Source organism: Erythranthe guttata, chromosome 13 (assembly GCF_056151865.1).
Source record: "Erythranthe guttata isolate IM_541 chromosome 13, IM_541, whole genome shotgun sequence".
Lineage (NCBI taxonomy): Eukaryota > Viridiplantae > Streptophyta > Magnoliopsida > Lamiales > Phrymaceae > Erythranthe > Erythranthe guttata.
Window position 1 is genome coordinate 8,210,276 of NC_142545.1, and position 6,095 is coordinate 8,216,370.

The 6,095-nt window shown below is 33.8% G+C and overlaps 1 long non-coding RNA gene across 1 annotated transcript; it reads right to left on the reverse strand.

The window, feature by feature from the left end:
* Positions 1-519: 519 nt before the first annotated feature.
* On the reverse strand, positions 520-3,797 carry LOC148765819 (uncharacterized). Its single transcript, XR_016029308.1, has 2 exons — positions 3,159-3,797; positions 520-825 (listed from the first exon to the last, which is right to left on the reverse strand). It is a non-coding gene; the product is annotated as an uncharacterized LOC148765819 (long non-coding RNA).
* Positions 3,798-6,095: the final 2,298 nt, after the last annotated feature.

Here is a 6,095-nt window from a genome sequence, read left to right on the forward strand (position 1 = left end):
CATGTTTTTTTACATGTACGTTTGTGCATGTCCATTTGAACGAGTGTGCTTATGCATGTTTGTTGATTTGTATTAATGTCCTAGGATTGTAGTTTGTGTTTTCATGATCCTTTTTGCGAATGCACTTTTGCGTGAGTACTTTTGTGCATGATTTTGTACTTTTACTTGTGTCCCTATCTTTTCTAGTGAGTATTTTTGTGCACGTTTCTTTATGCGCATTCATGTCCTCGAGCTGTAGTACGTATTTTCATGATCTCTTTTGGAATCAAATTTATACCATGTTCGAGTGCGAATTTGGAATTTTGCCATTAGACAGGAATTGTAGCCAGCTGAAATAGCTTTCCAATGCCCCAGGAATCAGTTGATTTTGTAGCACCCTCAATGATTTAAAAGAAATTTTAGAAAACACGGACTTTATTAAAAACTTTTGGAACATATTTGAACTTTGAGAAAAACCACTTTAAAATTTTAGAACCATTTCCCTTTACTTCAAATCTAACCCACAATCGGAAAATAAGATTTTTCATAGAGAGTGTACCATAACATGAACGGGATTTTGAAAATAATCTCGAGGTGGCGGAATAATCCACATAAAACATTACCGGGGTTTAGAAAACACTCGTAGGACAGCGGAAGGAAATAAACTTTATTTAAGATACCCACGTTTAATAGACCGGGTTCCAATCAGAGTACAAAATAAAATTATACTATGTGATTAGTTTTTGGTAAAACGTTGCGTAGAAAATACGGGTAAAATGATCTAGGCACCAAAGCTCGTGATTCCTCGAACTCCTCTCCGCCGGCCTCCTACATAGCTTGGAGAACCTGAAAAGATAATTTGCATAAAAGCATGAGCCCAAACACTGGCTCAGTAAGGACATTAGTCTTAGTTTGACGAACTCACGCCTCTCTCAACATGTCACTCACGACCTATGGGAATCCTAAAGTCCATGTCTATGTTCTCTTTTGGCTAAGGCTTTTATGTCGTAACTGTATTATATTATTTCTTCAACGTGAATCACAAAATATAATCACGCCACAAATAATTAAACATATAACTTCACATATGAGCACATAATAAAAAGTATGGTTTTGCTATGAAAGCCATTTGAAATGCACTTTGAAATCATGTGGGGATTCGTTTTCCTTTAGAAATCATTTCTTAGTTCATTTTGGAACTCATCTTGGACAAAATATACCTTCCAACGAAGTTCCCTTTTTTAGATCGAAAACCCAATTTTAAAACTCTTTTTAAAACCATTTTTCTTTCAAAATCTTTCGTATGCAAGTATGCACTTGTTGGGATCCCTAACGTAAGCATCGGCAATAGACGTTTATATGCTGAGCCCGGTCATTCGGTGGGAGCTAACCACCCTATAGTTCTATAGTAACTGTTGTTGGGATACCGGCCCCCCGTATCCCGTGTCTATTCAACCGTAGCAACGTTACAATTTTGACTTTTCTATAGTAGACTATGCAATACCAATTAATGACTCGATGAATGCACGAAAGTCAAAGATCTTAATAGCAACACGATAATAATTCCAATTATATCATTCACGTAATTCGAAGGAATTAAATCACATAATTCGGAAGTAATTTCCGAGGCTATAGTAAGCACATAGAGATCAAACATTAGTAATAAAGAACACATATACTTGTACACGTATACACACATAGGCACTCATACGTATTTATATACTTATACATATACGTATACACTCTAATTTATAACTACGGGTTATAAGTTTCCTCAACCCGAAGGGAGTACGCTAATAACATCATAGGTCTAAACTGTCGATATACATATAAATATACTTATATATATACATACTTATACTTCATAAGAGTAAAACACATTATTCAAATAATCATCATGAAATTCAATATTACCATATTAAGTCATGTCTCAAGAGTTAGGACCCTTTAATTCAAAGAAATTCGTTTTTAGGAAAATCGGACAGTTTTGACACCTTAACTTTGAAAACACATTTCTCTTAAACCATGACTACAACAATTCTGAAACTTTAACCATACACTCTTGTATGAGTGAAAAACACTCATTTAAAACAGTTTTCCAAAATAACTAGTAGACGAAGAGAAATGAGTAAAACAGTGCAGTAGTGTGGTCACACTTTCAGAAACAGAACCAACCACTTTAAAAATACCCAATAAATCACCCTTTTGTTAAAACACTGTAAACCTTTGCAGAAAACTGGTTTTATAAGGTATAATTATATTCCAAGTGGAATCAAGGAAATCAAACCAGGAAAACATCGATTTTAAAAGCAAATACTCAGCTGACTCAAAAGCTGTGCAGGTTTAGTAAATAATTCATATCTTAATCATCTGAAATCCGATTGATGATTAAAATATATCAAATTAAATAGAACAAAAAGATCTAGTTACCATTGAAATTTCGTGATTTTAGAAAAACAGGGCATCTGTGAAACATGCAGTAAACTCCGAGACTGAAAACCTGAAAATTCATTAGTGATCTATATCTACATCTTTGATCAAAACAGATCTGGTAGTTTAGGCACTATAACTTCAGAAATTCATATCTCCTAAACCGTAGATCCAAACCTGATGAAATTTGGAAAGAATGTTCAAATCTAAGTCTTGTTTATAGGGTTAAAACAGTTTATGAAGAAACTTATCTGTGTAAGAGATATAATCAATTTAGTGCAGTAACACAAGCAGAATTTCAGAACAGATCCACTAACTTTAAAAATACCAATTAATTCATACCTTTACTTAAACACTACCAAATTTTGTGAAAAGTCAGTTTTATAAGTTTAATAATAAGATTAGTATAAAACGCTATTTAACACATAATTCGTGGATGACTCCGAAACTGTGCAGATTCAGAAAACGATTCATAACTTACTCAATATAAATCCGATTTATGCATAATTTATATCAACATGAAGCTAACCGAAAGATATAGACTACCACCAAATTGCATAATTTTATCTTAGGGATTACCCGATGAGACATGCAATACATCAGAAGCTACGAAACTGAAATTCAAGTAGTGTTCATCAAGAACTTTATCTTCTAAAGCTCAAAATTAAAACCTCAAACATAAAATTCATTAAAACACATATAATTTATATTAATTAGGTTATTATTTCAGTAAAGACCAAGGTCCTTACCCAAGAGCAAGAAATCGAAGATGGAGGAGTAAGAAAACCAAAGGCTCGGTGGATTTTCGGCGGGTTTGGCTTTGATGTTCTTGGATGGCTTTGGGGATGAGTTTGAAGGATGTGAAGGGCTGTTTCTTGAAGATTTTTAGCAGAATTGAAGAAGAGGGAGTTTCTCTTGGAGAGGAATTGAAAAGAGGAAGGAGAGAGGGGCTTTGATGGGGTGATGGAAGAAGAGAATTCTTCTTTGGGGCTGTTTTTGGTCGATGTAGAGGGAGAGGAGAGGGAGAGGAGAGGGCCTTTTGGCTGATGTTTTGGTGTGAAGAGAATGTGAAGGGGAGGGGTTTATTTATAGGGGAGATGAGGCCCTTATTTGCAATATAAAAGACATTGGGGTTCTATTAGCAATTTGGGAGAACATACCTTGGGGGCTTCTTAGCAATATAGAAGAGAAGAGGGGAGTCCTTAGTAATTAATAAACTTAGGGAAATAATTCACTTTCCCTTACACACAACACACGGCCAATACACACACACTAAAACATATAATTCCTATAAATTAAATAGGATACCAATTAAACTATAAATAAAACTAATTTCACATCATCTCAATCCTAGATTAATTATCAATTAAAGCACATCATTAAAATCCATGGACTAAAGCACATAATTCATTTAATCATATAATAATAATCATTATAAACATTTGAGCAAGCAACCACATTATAACCTCTTGTAATCATCAATATTATAAACACTTATGAAGCACTTAATCAGATAATTACTAATCATAGATTAGATTAATTAAACAATGGGCGCATATAAGTTATTTAATTCAATTAAGATGCATAATACATTATAATTCACCTAATTCATCTAAATAGAATAACATGGTCACATACATTACTTAAAGTCATGCAAACATTTCGGATACATACAATTATTAATTAATTCATGAATTGCATATAATATATTCAATGCATTATGAAAATGCGGGGTGTTACAGATTTCGAATCCGGATGAGAAAGTTATGCTCGACTTCGTGGACACTACCAAAGATGTTCGGGGATTCCTTATTCTAATTTTATTTTATTTTCCTAATTGCAACTCTTTTCTTACTCTTTGATCATTTTTGCTTCCTGGACACCTAATTTTCAATTTGTACCTATAAGATACCAAATCCAATAATTAATATAGAAATATAAATTAATCCTAAAAAAAATCCACGCAAACCTAAACGTAGATTTTTTATCTAGTGTTTTTGCTGTTGTTTGGTTATGCGTATTAATGTCCTAATATTGTAGTTTGTTTTTTTAAGAACGTTGTTGCGAATGCACTTTTGCGCATGTTTTTTTACATGTACTTTTGTGCATGTCCATTTGAGCGAGTGTGCTTATGCATGTTTGTTGATTTGTATTAATATCCTAGGATTGTAGTTTCTGTTTTCATGATCCTTTTTGCGAATGCACTTTTGCGTGAGTAATTTTGTGCATATTTTTGTAATTTTACTTGTGTCCGTATCTTTTTGTAGTCAGTGATTTTGTGCACGTTTCTTGATGCGCATTCATGTCCTCGAGTTGCAGTACGTATTTTCATGATCGCTTTTGGAATCTAATTTTGACCATGTTCGAGTCCGAATTTGGAATTTTGCCATTAGACAAGAATTGTAGCCAGCTCAAATAGCTTTCCAATGCCGCCAGAATCAGTTGATTTGGAGTCCGAATGAGAAAGTTATGCTCGACTTCGTGGACACTACCAAATATGTTATGGGATTCCTTCTTCTAATTATATTTGATTTTCCTAATCGCAACTCTTTTCTTACTCTTTGATCAATTTTGTTTCCTGGACACCTAATTTTCGATTTGTACCTATAAGATAACAAATCCACCAATTAATATAGAAATAGAAATCAATCCGAAAAAAAATCCACGTAAACCTAAACGTAGAGTTTTATGTCTACACTCCACTATATCTTTTTTATCTAGTGTTTTTGCTGTTGTTTGTTGATGCGTATTAAAGTCCTAGTATTGTAGTTCGTGTTTTCAAGAACGTTGTTGCGAATGCACTTTTGCGCATGTTTTTTTACATGTACTTTTGTGCATGTCCATTTGAGCGAGTGTGCTTATGCATGTTTGTTGATTTGTATTAATGTCCTAGGATTGTAGTTTGTGTTTTCATGATCCTTTTTGCGAATGCACTTTTGCGTGAGTATTTTTGTGCATGTTTTTGTAATTTTACTTGTGTCGGTATCATTTTGTAGTCTGTGTTTTTGTGCACGTTTCTTGGTGCGCATTCATGTCTTCCAGCTGCAGTACGTATTTTCATGATTGCTTTTGGAATCCAATTTTGACCATGTTAGAGTCTGAATTTGGAATTTCGCCATTAGAAAGGAATTGTAGCCAGCTCAAATAGTTTTCCAATGCCCCCGAAATCAGTTGATTTGGAGTCCGAATGAGAAAGTTATGCTCGACTTCGTGGACAATACCAAAGATGTTCGGGGATTCCTTCTTCTAATTTGATTTTATTTTCCTAATCGCAACTCTTTTCTTACTCTTTGATCAATTTTGCTTCCTGGACACCTAATTTTCGATTTGTACCTATAAAATACCAAATCCACCAATTAATATAGAAATATAAAGTAATCCTAAAAAAAATCCACGTAAACCTAAACGTAGAGTTTTATTTCTACACTCCACTGTATCTTTTTTATCTAATGTTTTTGTTGTTGTTTGTTGATGCGAAGTAAAGTCCTAGTATTGTTGTTCGTGTTTTTAAGAACGTTATTGCAAATGCACTTTTGCGTGAGTACTTTTGTGCATGCTTTTGTACTTTTACTTGTGTCCGTACCTTTTTGTAGCGAGTGTTTTTGTGCATGTTTCTTGATGCGCATTCATGTCCTCGAACTGTAATACGTATTTTCATGATCACTTTTTGAATCCAGTTTTGACCA